Genomic DNA, 15,876 nt, shown 5'->3' with positions numbered 1-15,876 from the left:
GTTTATTTTGGTAACTGGCTACATTTACTCATTTAATGTCACACTCCTTAATGTATATGGTCCAAACTTTGATGACCCAGCTTTTTTCCGTAAGATATTTAGCTCACTGCCTGACCTCTCGGATACACATTTAATTGTAGGTGGTGACTTTAACTGTGTGCTTGACAGCCGTTTGGACAGGTCAACCCAGTCAAAACAGTCGTCTGCCTCCTCCACGGTTTTAAATGACTTAATGTCTTCCATGAATCTAGTTGATATCTGGAGACTTGGGCATCCTACAGATAGAGATTATTCTTTTTTTTCACAAATGCACAAGTCCTTTTCAAGAATAGATTATTTTTTGATTGATTCTAATTTGATATCAAATGTGACGGCCTCAAAATACCATAATATTTTAATTTCTGACCACTCTCCAACTTCATTGGTCCTTGATCTTAATCACAAAAAACAGCAGTTTACCTGGTGTCTCCACCCATCATTGTTTTCCGATGCATCATTCTGTCAATATATATCTACTAAGATCTCAGAATTTTTTGGAGAGTAATGACAATTCGGAAGTCACAGACTCCACTTTATGGGAAACTTTTAAAGTTGTGATTCGGGGTCACATAATCTCTTTTGAATCTTCTCTGAAAAAGGAAAGGCGGAAGCGACTGTCAGAAATTGAAACTGAACTATCGCAGCTTGAACTTACCTACAGGACTTCCTCCAGCCCTTCGACCTTACAAACTATTCTTAAACTTAAATATGAATATAACACTATCCTATCCAGTCAGGTATGCGATCAATTGTTTAAGATCAGGCAGAAACACTTTGAGTTGGGGGATAAGCCCCATAAATTACTGGCCCAACAGTTAAGAGGCTTGCAAGCTAGTAGAGCCATTCACAAGATTAAATCAAAGACTGGAGAACTAGTTATTGACCCTAAAAGTATAAACGATCGTTTTAGGGAATATTATGCAGAGTTATACATGTCAAAAGCAAAAGGGAATGCTTCTGATTGGCTGGGGCGTCTAGGACTCCCTAAATTAAGTGAGGCTGCTCGTGAAGCTTTGAATTCTGACATTAACGCGCAAGAGATTCTGGATGCAATAAAATCATTTCCCAATGGCAAGGCCGCTGGCCCAGATTGGTTTCGGAATTGAACTGTATAAAAAATTTTCCCTGAAGATTGCTCCCCTTCTGTTGAGGATGTTCACCCATTCATTTGGAACCCAGAAATTTCCGCCCACATTATATGAAGCCAATATTTCATTGTTATTAAAAGAAGGTAGGGATGAAACTGAGCCTTCATCTTTTCGTCCTATCGCACTCCTAAACTCAGACATGAACATTTTTACCAAGTTATTAGCAAATAGGTTAAATAAATACATATCATCCATCATTCACTCTGATCAAACTGGCTTTTTCCCTAATAGATTTTCATTTTTTAATGTCAGAAGATTGATGAATATAATGTATCATAGGTATAGTAGAGGCTCGAGGGTGGCTGCCCTCTGCCTAGATGCAGAAAAGGCATTCGATCAAGTGGAATGGGCGTATATGATAAAGGCTTTAGAGGAGTTTGGATTTGGTAGTCACTTTGTAACATGGATTACAATGCTATATGCTCATCCGTCTTCCTCCATTCTCACTAATCAAGAAAGATCAGTGCCATTCCGATTACACCGTGGGACACGCCAGGGCTGCCCCCTCAGCCCATTGCTCTTTGCCATTGCTATTGAGCCTCTTGCTTTTAGTATCAGGAATCACCCTTCTATTGAACCCATCCGGTTGGGTAATGTGGATCACCATATTTCCCTGTATGCGGACGATGTTGTTCTCTTCATATCACAACCAGAGAAATCAGTTCCTGTTTTGCTGGATCTTATTAGAACATTTGGTGAAGTTTCTGGATACTCAATTAACTGGCAGAAGAGTGAATTCATGTCACTGGGCGCGGATCTCAACATCGAATTTTTACATAATCTCCCGTTCAAAATTACAAGCAGACTAAAGTATCTTGGGGTAGTTTTGCCAAAAGACCCTAAACTAATTTTTAAGTTGAACTTTCTTGAGAAAGTGGAAAAACTGAGGAGGGACATTGAAAAATGGAGGACTCTTCCTCGTTCTATGGTGGGTCGAATAAATGCCATCAAGATGGTTTCCCTGCCGAGGTTCTTGTATCTTTTTCAAAATTTACCTATTTTCTTGGCACGATCCTTTTTCAAATCTTTGGATTCGATAGTTCTACCTTTTATTTGGGGCTTTAAAGCGCACAGAATTTCAAAAACTCATCTACATAAACCGAGGGAAATGGGTGGGTTAGGACTGCCGTATTTCCTGCATTACTACTGGGCAGCGAATGCTAGAGCCCTTGTCTATTGGCAGGAAGGATATAATACGGAGGTATCTGCCGAGACTCCCCCTTGGTTTCCATAGAAATGAGTTGTGTTAAAAACACTTCTCTCCCTGCACTTCTTTTCTCAAAACCCAGACCTCCTGCAACTGTTAAAATGGATAATATGATCATTTTTAATTGTTTAAGAATATGGCAGCAAATTCGGAAGAGCTGCAAACTTCCAGACACTTCTCTGCATGCCCCAATACACCGCAATCATGCATTCTCTCCATCCATCTCAGACGGGTCTTTTGGCAGTTGGAGGCTAAAGGGTTTGGTCACTCTAAAAGATCTGTATATTAATAAACAGTTTGCCACATTTGCTCAGTTACAAAACAAGTTTTCTCTTCCCACAACACATTTTTTCCGATATTTGCAGATTAGGAATTATGTACGTCAATGTGTGCCTAACTTTGAGTCTCTTCCAGAAGATAAAATGATTTATAAGCTCTTGTTGGGTCCACCTGAATCTAGAAAATTAGTCTCTGGCTTTGTAAATATATTTTTTGAGCAGACGTCTTGTGCTTCACACTCTTTGAAGAACTCCTGGGAGGAGGAGTTGGGAATGCAGATTGGAGATGATATTTGGAAGGAGGGCCTTGGCAGGACCCAATCTTGCTCTATTAGTACCAGGCACCAGTTGATCCAATTTAAGGTGATGCACAGGCTTCATTTCTCAAAAACTAAACTGCACAGAATCTTTCCCACCATTTCATCGCTTTGTGACCGATGTAAATGCGCAGAGGGCTCTCTGACTCACCTCTTTTGGACATGTCCGAAGCTATATAATTTTTGGTGTAACATATTTAAGTGGTTTTCTGACATGTACAGCTGTGTGTTTGAACCTGACCCACTGATTGCATTATTTGGGGTTTCTCCTTCTCTACTTAAACATAGAGTTTCAGTGCAAAGCACAATTATGTATCGAATGGTAATTGCAAAGAAAATGATTTTAAAACTCTGGAAGTCAGATACTGTACCTCAGTTTAAGATCTGGTTAGGTGAGCTCACTGGTGTTTTGCATATGGAGAAGGTTTGATATAGCATGATGGACAATCTTAATAAGTTTTCGGATATATGGCAGCCATTTCTGGCTCATCTTGATAAATATAACACTGATCTTGACCGGCAAGGGACCTCATAGAGTGCCATCCACCTTCACCATCTCTGTTTAGTAGTTTTGTTAAGATTCTAATGTCAGTGATGCAGCAGTGTACTTAATTATTGTTTTTAAATATGCCCTGTTTTTTTTGTTTTGTTTTTTGTTTGTTTGTTTTTTTTTTGTTTGTTTGTTGTTTTGTTGTTGTTGTTGTGTGTGTTTGGTTTTGCTTGTTGTTTCTACTCTGTCTGTTTTTTGTAACTTGTCTTATACAAAATTCAAATAAAAATATATTTAAAAAAAAAAGGATGAAGCCAGCACTTGTTGAACATGCATTTCTCTTTGAAAGCCTGAGGAAAATGGGTCGTTCAAGACATTGTTCAGAAGAACAGCGTACTTTGATTAAAAAGTTGATTGGAGAGGGGAAAACGTATAAAGAGGTGCAAACAATTATAGGCTGTTCAGCTAAAATGATCTCCAATATTTTAAAATGGAGAGCAGAACCAGAGACGTGGCAGAAAACTGAAGAAAACCATCAAAATGGATGGAAGAATAATCAGAATGGCAAAGGCTCAGCCAATGATCAGCTCCAGGATGATCAAAGACAGTCTGGAGTTACCTGGAAGTGCTGTGACAGTTAGAAGACGTCTGTGTGAAGCTAATCTATTTACAAGAATCCCCCGCAAAGTCCCTCTGTTAAAAAAAGGCATGTGCAGTAGAGGTTACAATTAGCCAAAGAACACATCAACTGGCCTAAAGAGAAATGGAGGAACATTTTGTGGACTGATGAGAGTAAAATTGTTCTTTTTGGGTCCAAGGGCCGCAGACAGTTTGTGAGACGAGCCCCAAACTCTGAATTCAAGCCACAGTACACAGTGAAGACAGTGAAGCATCATGATATGGACATGTTTCTCCTATGGTGAAACTATTTATCACATACCAGGGATCATGGATCAGTTTGCATATGTCAAAATACTTGAAGAGGTCATGTTGCCTTATGCTGAAGAGGACATGCCCTTGAAATGGGTGTTTCAACACGACAATGATCCCAAACACACTAGTAAACCAGCAAAATCTTGGTTCCAAACCAACAACATTGATGTTATGGATTGGCCGGCCCAATCCCGGACCTTAATCCTATTGAGAACTTGTGGGGTGACATCAAAAATGCTGTTTCTGAAGCAAAACCAAGAAATGTAAATTAATTGTGGAATGTTGTTGAAAAACATGCTCCATAGAATTGCAGATGTTTTTTTTCTGGGCAGAAAACTTCTGATCAAAACATGGGTCAAAAGTATACATTGATACGAAAAATGTGTATCAACTTGACAGTTTGCCAAGTTGAAAACTTGAGTGTCAATTAGGCCAATAAGGACATAAGATTTTAAATGTAAAAACATAGACCATCCCATGGTACATGCAGACCATAGCCAATTACATATGCAAAACAAAATTTGTATGAATCAGGAGGTATTGACCTTCCTGTTAGATGTGATTGTGACCAGCACATTTTTTAACTTAACATAAGTTTAACTTTATCGGAAACTGATCTAAAAACATATTTTTAATCCTCATAACACCCCATTGTGAATTGCAGGTATGTGGTATCCAGCATACATTTTTATTCTGCAGAAATGTTCAAGAAAGTAAAACATTTTCCGCACTGCACTTATTCGAAAATACCAGAAACAACAGTATGAGAGTTTTTGTTCAAAAGTTAAAAGACAGAAAACTGTATGATATGGTTATCAAAACTAACCCAGTCTATAACTGTGATGTCCCATAACGTTTATCAATGTCGCCAATTGTAAATCTGCAGTGTCCTTATTGTTTTGTGAATAGACATACTCCCAATAATCTTAATTTGCACCAAAATCTGTAGAACCGTTGTTAAGGATTTAAATCTAATTGTCACACAAAATTTCAATATCTTTCCAAAGATCAGAAAATAAATGATTTTTAAAAATGATTTTCAGTTGCACCAAATGTTAAGGAAGACCACTTTAAGGGTTCTCAATGGAATATATCCATCTGAAGAATTTTTCATTTTGATCTATATTGTATCTTCTTTTTTTTCTGAGGATGAGTCATGAGTCTATGATAAAAAACAAAACAAAGAAAATATCGAGCCTGTCAACAACCGATTTAACCTGAGTAAACAGTAATTTTAATTTCAATTCAATAATACAATGTAAAATAACGTTTTTGTAAACAGGAAATATACATATTAAAAGGTAAGTATAAATGTATCAATTCAATTCATGAATGAAACGTAAAATATAAACTGTCTGTAAGAGGTAAGTATAAATGTATACATTTTATTCAGCAATACAATGTAAAATAATGTCTGTAAAAGGTAACGAAGAAAAAATAAATCTAAAAATAAATTAAATTCATGAATAAAATGTAAAAAAAAAAAAAGGTGGCGCAATGAAAAATGTTGACCAGCAGGGGGCAGAAATCACTCTGCAATATCTCTCCGTGAAGCATTACTGGTGAAAACTCCATTCAAACTCTGTCTGTGGAATAATGCAGGTGCAATACAAATTTTGACCAGCAGAGGGCACAATTCACCTGTAAAAAAAAATTCCTGTTAAGGGCATCTTTAAACTCAATAAAAGAAATATTAAAATAATATGAATTAAATATAAAATCAAATACAATGAATAAAAAATAAAATAAAATTAATAAAATATAATAAATGATCAAATTAAGGAAAATTAATATAATACAACAAAATAACAAATCAAGTGGCTTGAGACACACCAGGGCCTGATCAACCTTGGCCTCCCTCAGGTGAGGGTGTCTAGTGATAAATGGCCCAAACACCCTGTGACAATGTGTCTCACAATCTGGATTTAGTCCACATAGAAACTTTATTAAAAACCAGATGAGATCACATCCCAATACAGGAAAAATAATGTAAGGAACAAACCAGAATATACCTCAAACAGGTGAAATGCTAAAAAAAAAAAAGATACTACATCCCAATACAAGAAGATTGATGTGATGAATAAACAAGAATACACTAAAAAAAAAAAAAAAAAAACATGAAATGCTAAAACAAAGATGCCACTTATCAATACAAGGAAATTGATGTGATGAACAAACCAGATGACTCCCAAGCAGGACAGCAACAATCAATATTGGATGAATTTCAGAATAACTGAACCCTAAGCTTGGGAACCTTTAACGTGTAAGAATTATCCTAACTATGAATAATTATATTATAATGATGATAATTCTTGAGTTTGAGAAGGAGTAGTACGGATCAGGGAGTACTCGAACAATAGCACCGGTCAGTGCCTTTGAACAGTTCAACTTTTGGTGATTCAGTATTTCAGAAAAACCTAAACAAAAGTGAGGAAGGATCCCTCTCACAGGATGTACAACAGATGTAATTTGTAGTAGTAGTAATAGTAATAATAATAGAAATATGACTAGCACAAGTATGATCAGTATCACTACTGCCCTACCAAGCCTAACTGCAGTAACTACATTTTTGGGCGAAATTGAGTTATAATTAAAAATGAACTTTTGTGACAATGTTTTACATTTCAATTTTGCTTTATTTCACTGAAATAATTGTATAAAAATTGCTACTACAAATCCACCTCTAAACCAAAGCAGACCACAGTAAGTTCACTTACAATGGTCTATACCACAGATACACAAACGTTACAAACATACATATCTGTGTGTGTGTGTTTGATAGGGAAATCATTATCTAGATAGTGATTTAGTAAAAAGTGAGATAAAATGATATTAAGACTAAAATATAACATTATTTATTATTAGTATTATTATTTTATTATACTTTATATTAAATCTAAAATACACAAATCTTTGAATAGAGTTGTTAGACACTTAAATACACGTATAACACAATTATTTTCAAAATGTTTATTCACTGAAAGAAGACAACATTTTTATTAGAACCTTTTGCAGCAATGCAAAACCAGAGTGCAGTAACTAAATTTTTGGGGTCAAAGGTCAAATAATTTGTCATGATTTTTTAGCATAAAAATGACATCATCAATACTAAAGCAGTTTTTCTCAGTTTTACACTTTGCTAGTTACTGCAGTTAGACTCTGTACCTGAGATCCTCACTAAGATGCACTTCCCCTGGTGTTTTGATGGCTGACTGCAGGTTTTGTAGGGTGACAGGATGGTTTGGTTGAGTCACCAGCAGATGAGCAGCATGGTTCACTGAGATAGCACAGCAACAATGGGACAATACTGCCTGACATGTGTACACACACATGGGTGGGTGGGAGGCCAATATAACCCTGAGCCAACATGATACTTGATCTAAGAGTGGTTTGAGTGATGGCCTGGGTGAGGGCTGAAATGGTTGACCCTATAATCTCTGAACACAGTTGACCTAAAATTACTGTGAGCCCCCTATCCAGTTGAATGTAACTGTGTGTAAATCAGCACATCCTTGAAAACAGTGATATAAAGTGTAAATAATGTCAAACCTTGACCTATAGCTGGTCAACATGGAAGCAGAAGAGATGATAAAACACAGTCGCCCATAAAGTTGACAGATAATGTGTAAATCTTCTCAAACCTTTATTAATTAATCTCTTCCAAACATATCACAGTGAAAATGAAACCACAATGAACAGAGGACTGTGTCTGAAAACTAAATTATTCCAATTTTATGGGCATCTGTGGATTTCTAGATTTGTATTCCTGCAGACACACCGTTTATGATAGACTCAAGGTAATTTCATGTTTTACTGACTCCAGAAGCTGAGGGGACCAAGTAAATATTCGTCCAATGAAGTGTTAAATGCTAATTAATTCAAAGGCAGACTAGGTAGCACAGGCAGCATTTAGGGCTTCATTGTGATCTATTCTGGTTGTGTTGCTTTTTAGAATTTTTTCAGAATTTTTAGTTTTACAGACTCAAGGTTCTCTTTCCTGCTAAGTCTGTCATATATAGACTGATGAGGTCCAGTTCTCTTTAACTCTATTCGGCAAATGAAAAGCTGGGCAAACAGTTTCTATGAAGAGCTGAAGTGCTTTCACTGTCTGCTTAATTTGGTCAAAAATCATTTCATGACATTATAACCTTGGTTGCCTTGTGTCACACATTTGACAAAATGATGAACATTCCAGCAGCACAAAATACCAATTTAACTAGGGGTCAAAGGGTCAATTACAGAGAGTCAAATCAAAGTGACAAAGTGGTTGGGTAAAGATTTTTTCCTGTCTGTTATAGAAACAGGGATTTGACTTGAAAGGTTGTCAGTGGATACCAGAAGCGACACACACAGTGTGAAGCTGCTAACTCTGCCAAGTCCTCCCCAGTGTCAACCAAGCAGCCGCACAGTGCTGCAGAGGAGGATGTCATTACATGCTGGGTTTTTTTAAATTGTTTTTTTCTATCATGTTTAAAATGCTCTGACCTGCAAGTCGGACAAACATGATAACCTAATGTGTGGAGTGTGTGCGTGAGTTTCAAACTCATAAAACTTTATTGTAAAGTCCAGTGAAGGATATTTCCCATTTACTGGTGCAGGCAAGGCATCTTGCCCTTTGAGTATTTCACTGTCACTCATTATTTACTGAAATAAAAAAAAGTTTATTTTATGAATTTGGAATATCTTTTTTTATCACTCAATAATGTATTTTATGGTCGGTCACAATTGCAACTGGTGGGATAATGTGTTTTATCTACCATTTATAGACTGAATAGACATATTTCTCCTAGGCAGTCATCAAAATTTCTCTCTCTCTCTCTCTCCCTCTCTCTTTCTCTCTCTATATGTATATATATATATATATATGTGTGTGTGTGTGTGTGTGTGTGTGTATATATATACATCCCAGCCAAGTTATTAACACATTTAAAACTGTCACTGTCAGTTCCCTGCAGTGCCACTAGAATGCTCATATTCTAATGTGATAATTGTACATATCAAAAACTCTTATGCAGCACATATGAATGATATATATATATGATATATGTATGATATGATATATGTATGATATATATATATACATATATATATATATACACACACATATATGTATATATACATACATATATACACATACATATATACACATTATTTATTTATAATTTATTAATTTGTGTGCTTGCTTGCAAAAGCACACTAATTGTTATTCTGTGGGCTTATTTTGTGTGCTTGCTTGCAAAAGCACACTAACTACTACTCACCGGGCTTATTTTGTGTGCTTTCTTGCAAAAGCACACTAACTACTATTCACCGGGCTTATTTTGTGTGCTTGCTTGCAAAAGCACACTAAATACTATTCACTGGGTCTATTTTTATTCTTCCGTTTCTTCCGTGTCATTTTTCGGTCGACTACTCCTCCCAGAGTTTTGGCCACACATACACAAAAAAGGTATCAAATCGACCGACTCGCCCATGACAAGTGTGCTATGACTTTTCTAAGGGTTTCAACAAAAAGGTTTTCAAATTATTGGGCAAAAACACGTAAAAAAATCCCCCCAATGTAACCCTATGGAGAGTCTAGAGTGGTGATGTCATCAAGCAGAGTGTAGAGGGAGAGAACGAATTGTCAAAAAATATCTTTGAAAACTGCGCTCCAGGCCGCAGATTTCATTCTACAGAAATAATTTATAAATAGAAAGGTAGGAAAAGACCATGTGAACCAGTAACTCTGCCGCTGAGAACATGTGAACCAGTAACTTTGTCGCTGAGACCCTGTGAACCAGTAACTCTGCCTCTGAGACCATGCCAACCAGTAACTCTGCCGCTGAGACCATGCAAACCGGCGACTGCCACTGAGACCATACGAACCTGCGACTGCCACCGAGACCATGCGAACCGGCGACTCTGTCGCTGAGACCATGTGAACCAGTAACTCTGCCGCTGAGACCACGTGAACCAGTAACTTTGTCGCTGAGACCCTGTGAACCAGTAACTCTGCTTCTGAGACCATGCGAACCAGTAACTCTGCCGCTGAGACCATGTGAACCAGTAACTCTGCCGCTGAGACCATGTGAACCAGTAACTCTGCCGCTGAGACCATGCGAACCTGCAACTGCTACTGAGACAATGCGAACCTGCGATTGCTACTGAGACAATGCGAGACGAGGAAGACCACTTTTTAGTTTTAGACTTATCTTTTCTTTCCTCTTTGTTTTTACATAATTTCATATGAAAAATACTATATAGTATCAATTTCTTTAAATGAGATTTGAATTTAAAGTAAAAAATAAATATTTCACCTGAAATTAATATATTATTAATGTGGGCTTATTAAGGATGTTTAACCCATCATTTCAGCACTGTCAATAATTTTTTATTTTATCCAATGAGACTTGAAGTTTATTATTGTGTCTGTGGTAATGAATGTCATTATAGTTATGTTTTAGAAGATAAAACTAATGTTAATTGCAAAATGAATGTCATTGAAAATAATGTTAATGTCATTGAAAGGCCTTGAAAATCTACCATTGCTTTTTTTGTTTGTTTGATGTGCTTCTCTTTGGGTCAAGAATTGCAAAACTATAGTAAAATTTTGAAGCAACCAAGTAGATTGATAGTTGTGTATACAGATAGCTTTCCCCTGAGACGCCGGTGTTGGTCTCTTGCATGCAATGTTTAGACTTACCCTCTCCGCCCCCTCCCCAGAAACAACAATTACAAATCTCACAAAAGTTTTGTTAATCTAAAAAGTTACCATCAAGATGTAACCTCTCCTTGGATGGAAGTGCGTGCAATGGTTGGTTTAAAAAAAAAAGATGATGTTTAGTATGATTGATTTGCATTAAGTCATGTATTTAAATATACATTTCATGTTTGTTGAAATGGAAGACATACAATGTTTTATGTATCACTTTGTGCAAAATTACCAATTGAAGAATTTTTTAAAAAGCCTATCTTTTCAACTGGTGAACGGGGGCAAGTGGGTCCAGAGGTCATCCAGCTGTTCTTGGACTGTGGGGGTGTCTGTATTTTCAGAACCTGATGACACACAATACCAAATTTATTAATACATTATAAATATTCAATTGTGAATTAATATTTTATTATTCAAAGGAAGTAGTTAAGACAGCAGATTGTATTATCAGGCCATGTCTGTGTCCACTGTGATGGGGAAAAAAACAAACCCATACCTTGTAGACTGGAGAAGGAGTTGTGGGTGCGTTATCCATCATCCACAGCCGGCTGGTTGACGGAGGTCTTTGAGGTACCCCATGGTCGGAAGTGGTTGGGTTAAGTGGGGCAGGATCTGCAAGGTCGAGACTTGTCCAACGCACTTTCTGAGCGGCATCTTGGAAGCAGTGGTCTTCCTCGTCTCACTTGGTCCTGCAATATACAATAGCCTGTACAACAAAAACTCACAAAATAACACAATTGTAACAATAATATGCAACTGTAAGTGATTTGAACTAAATTAATTTGCTAACTTAACTGTCCCTAGACCAGCATAAAAAGCTAAACTATACAAACTAAATACTCTACTATAAACCTAACCTACTCCTAAGCTAACCTAAATATAAATGTGCAAAAAATATGAAAAGTTAGCTTAGTCTGTCTTGAAGATGCAGGACACAGGAAACCTGGAAAAGTCAGATCAAAATAAATAAATACAACATGTTAATGAGACAGCAATACTTAATTATATGAGTTTGACCAAGCGTCAATTAATGAATGAACATTATTGTTACCATTTTTTTTTTAACTAGTTTTTGTACTAATAATCTATTTTCCCCCCATTCTCTGATTTAAAAATAAATAAATATATGAATAATACTAATAATATTGATTTTCCCAAATACACCATTCCTTCAGATATATTTGTATATCACTTTACATGACATCACAGAACAGTGGTTGAAAGTTCTTTATGAATAATAATTTCAGTGTTTCTCAACATTACAAAAGCTTTTTTTTAAAATTGCTTACCTGAAAAGGTGAAGACAAACAACTGAATGCTGAAGGTCAACGAAGAACTGGATACTCAAGTCTCTTAGGTGAAGTAGTGTTTATCTAGAACAGGATGACAACCGTGAGCATTGCAGCAATGTAACAATAATGTGTTATTAATGTTTTAAATAACTTAATGTATCACTTATTCATAAAAATCAGTATGAAGCTGAATATAATAATTTGAATTAAATACACACATAGCACCTCTAGAAACATAGCAAAATTTTCAGCATATGTGCCCCTCTGCATCCTTTACAGATAATATAAATTTTAACTTTCTTCATACATTTTTACGTGTTTTATACATTTGTATAGCACCCATGGTCCTCAGGGGTCAAAAAGGACCTCATGACATTAGACTGGTTTTAGGAAATGTAGAAAAAAATATTACCAACTTTTTTTTCACCTTTTAAGGTAACCCATGACAAAAAAAAATACATTACATTTTCATTTTTTTTCATTATTATTGGTAAATTTTATTCAAATATACAAATATCAAAACATAAGTTTCACTAAAAGTTGACATGACCTAGTCTGTGCATTCCAATCAAGAATAATTTTTTTCCACTATTACTATTGAAAAAAGTATTCAGGTTTTTTTTTTTACTTTTTTCTCTCTTGAAATGAGGCCTAATTTTGAATATTTTACTAAAATTGACCAATAATAAAGAAAAAATTATGAAAATTACAAATCAATCAATTAATTTTGGGGGCATGAGTTGTCTTAAATGATAAAATGATTTAAAAAAAAAAAAGTTGGTAATAATTTTTTTCTACATGTCCTTAAAACAGTCTTGTGTAATGGGATCCTTTTTGACCCCTGAGGACCATGGGTATATAGTCGATGGGAGGACCACACAAGGGTTAAAAAAAAAAAACAACCCATAATTTATGAAAGTAGTTTATGTTAATAACAGTCTTTGACAAAAACTCACCAGTAAATAAATGGTCAAGCCATGAGGTGAAAAACAGCATTAAAGCTCGCAAAGAAGATGAATATGAATGGATAGGTTGATAATTCTATTGACACCACAGCTCGGTAACACCATGGTAATAGTTAGGTAATAATCTGATAATAGTGGCGAATACTTTCAAAAGCTTTCCGTCTAATAGTACCCAAAAGCACCCTATACTAAATTTAAGCCATTAATGGCTATGACTCTGGTATTACAAATACACCTTATTACATAATAACCTCTATTATCAAAATAGTACTGCAGTATTAATATCAGAAGGAAACAGGATTAAAGCCTACAACGGAAATGCTTCACAGCACCACTTGAGGACACACACACATGAATTTATCCAAAGCTGTTTAAGCCTACATTTTCAACTTCCAATAAATCTCTCTCTCTCTCTCTCTCTCACACACACACACACACACACACAGAGTACATCAATATTAGTCACAGGAGCACATACTTCAGGTACCAGTTGACATGACAAATTGGAAAAAAGAAATGGTAATAGTTTGGGTAATAGTCTGCTAACAGTAGTGAGTAACATTGACATTGACACAATGCAAATCTTAAATGGTGAAGTAAACTACCAGTTCATCATTACAGTAAATTTTACAGCCCTGACTCCATGGTTAAATGTATATCCCCATGATTATCTTTTCTTTTTAACCTCTCATTACCAAGTGACATGAGTTTCAGTTTAATATTATCCAAATACACCGAATGTTCAAATTTAGCCATTGATGAGTATGACATTGGTATTACTATTACACCTTATTACATAAGAATACCAAAACATCCTCACAAAAAACTACTATTATCAAGAAGCTACCATCCACATACAATTAGCTACATATCACAGTTTAAAAAAAAAATAGTCAGGCCAACATTGTACACAAACCCTACATTAAAAATGGCATTTAGACAACATTAATCAAGGAAAATAGCATAAGCTAGCAATTTTTCAGCATTATTATATTATTATTAGCATAATGACACCTTCCCAGATAGACACAAGACAAAACACAGCAATCATAAACTGTTGTGGCCTACATTATCAACTCACAATGCATTATAGGCTGTCTGTCAGTAGCATCAAATCAATCAAACCATGCAATGCACTCTTAGAATCAATAGTGTTTGCTAACACCAGACACATCTACTGTTATAACAACTGTTAGCATCATGGTAACTGTAACATGGAGTAACTGTGAAGATATTCTGCCTCGACGGACCATTTATAAATTGCTTCGACATGATGCTAAAGCTAGCTCGCTAGAGAGCGCTAGCTCAGACCTAAGACCAGTAGCCGTGAATAAATTAGCAAAATAAAATGACAAACATCGTCAAAATGAAACTCAATTAACTCTACATTTCACAAAGGACATGTTTTCGACAGTAGTTTAAAAGTTCAAATCTGAAAATGCTAACATTATAAGGGACAATTGTAACGGTAGTATGCTAGCGAAATATACAGTAAATAAAAACATGTCTTCTTACCTCAGACCCTCAGACGAATTTACTATGGCGTCATATTTGAGTCAAAAGTCGCGCAAGCGATAACACATCTGCTTTGCGCAGATATTCAGCAACCGAGTGAAGCAGATTCTCCCGGTGGAGCTCTGCTCGAGCGGTGCGAGGTCTTCTGATCCACATTGGGGGCGGGGCCAAGGCTGACTCCGGGCCTCTTATGATTGGTCTTTTTCCAGCCCTCCACGTGGGTGCCTTTTCAGTTAACTGCTGACAGCTGGTAGCGGCGGCATCATCTAAACCAGTAGTTCTCAACCTTTTTGAGTCGCGACCCCCAATTTAACATGCATGTTGTCCGCGACCCTCGCTCACTAAACACAATCTCACACGCACAGTTCAGATCACCCAAAAAAGAAACAAAATGACCAAAAAAATACACAAAATGACCAAAAAAAGACACAAAATGACCACAAAAAGACACAAATGACCACAAAAAGACAAAAATGACCAAAAAAAAAGACACAAAATGACTTACAGACACAAAATGACTTAAAAAAAAGACACAAAATGACAAAAAAAAGACACAAAATGAAAAAAAAAAGACAAAAAATGACCAAAAATAGACACAAAATGACTTAAAGACACAAAATGACTTTAAAAAAGACACAAAATGACAAAAAAAGACACAAAATGAAAAAAAAAAGACGCAAAATGACAAAAAAAAAAGACAAAAAAACCCACAAAATGACCAAAAATGTTGTGTTCAAAATTATTTGGCGACCCCCAGAAATCATCTCGCGGTTGAGAACAGCTGATCTAAACAACAACAACGGTTGTTTCATGACGTTCACGACCACAACTCTACGCTTCATCACTGGTAATAAAAAGGTTAAAAAATGCTGTTTCTTGTTTCTAAATGGGTTTGCCGTGACACGGAGCAGAGACCTGCAGTCCAGCAGTGCAGGCTGTCTCTCTGAAGCAGAGGATGGCGGTCGTCTTAATTTATGTCAGTCTTCTCAGACAGCCCA

Source organism: Centropristis striata, chromosome 3, assembly GCF_030273125.1.
Source record: "Centropristis striata isolate RG_2023a ecotype Rhode Island chromosome 3, C.striata_1.0, whole genome shotgun sequence".
In the NCBI taxonomy this organism is placed as follows: domain Eukaryota; kingdom Metazoa; phylum Chordata; class Actinopteri; order Perciformes; family Serranidae; genus Centropristis; species Centropristis striata.
Note: the sequence above shows the minus strand (reverse complement) of the source record.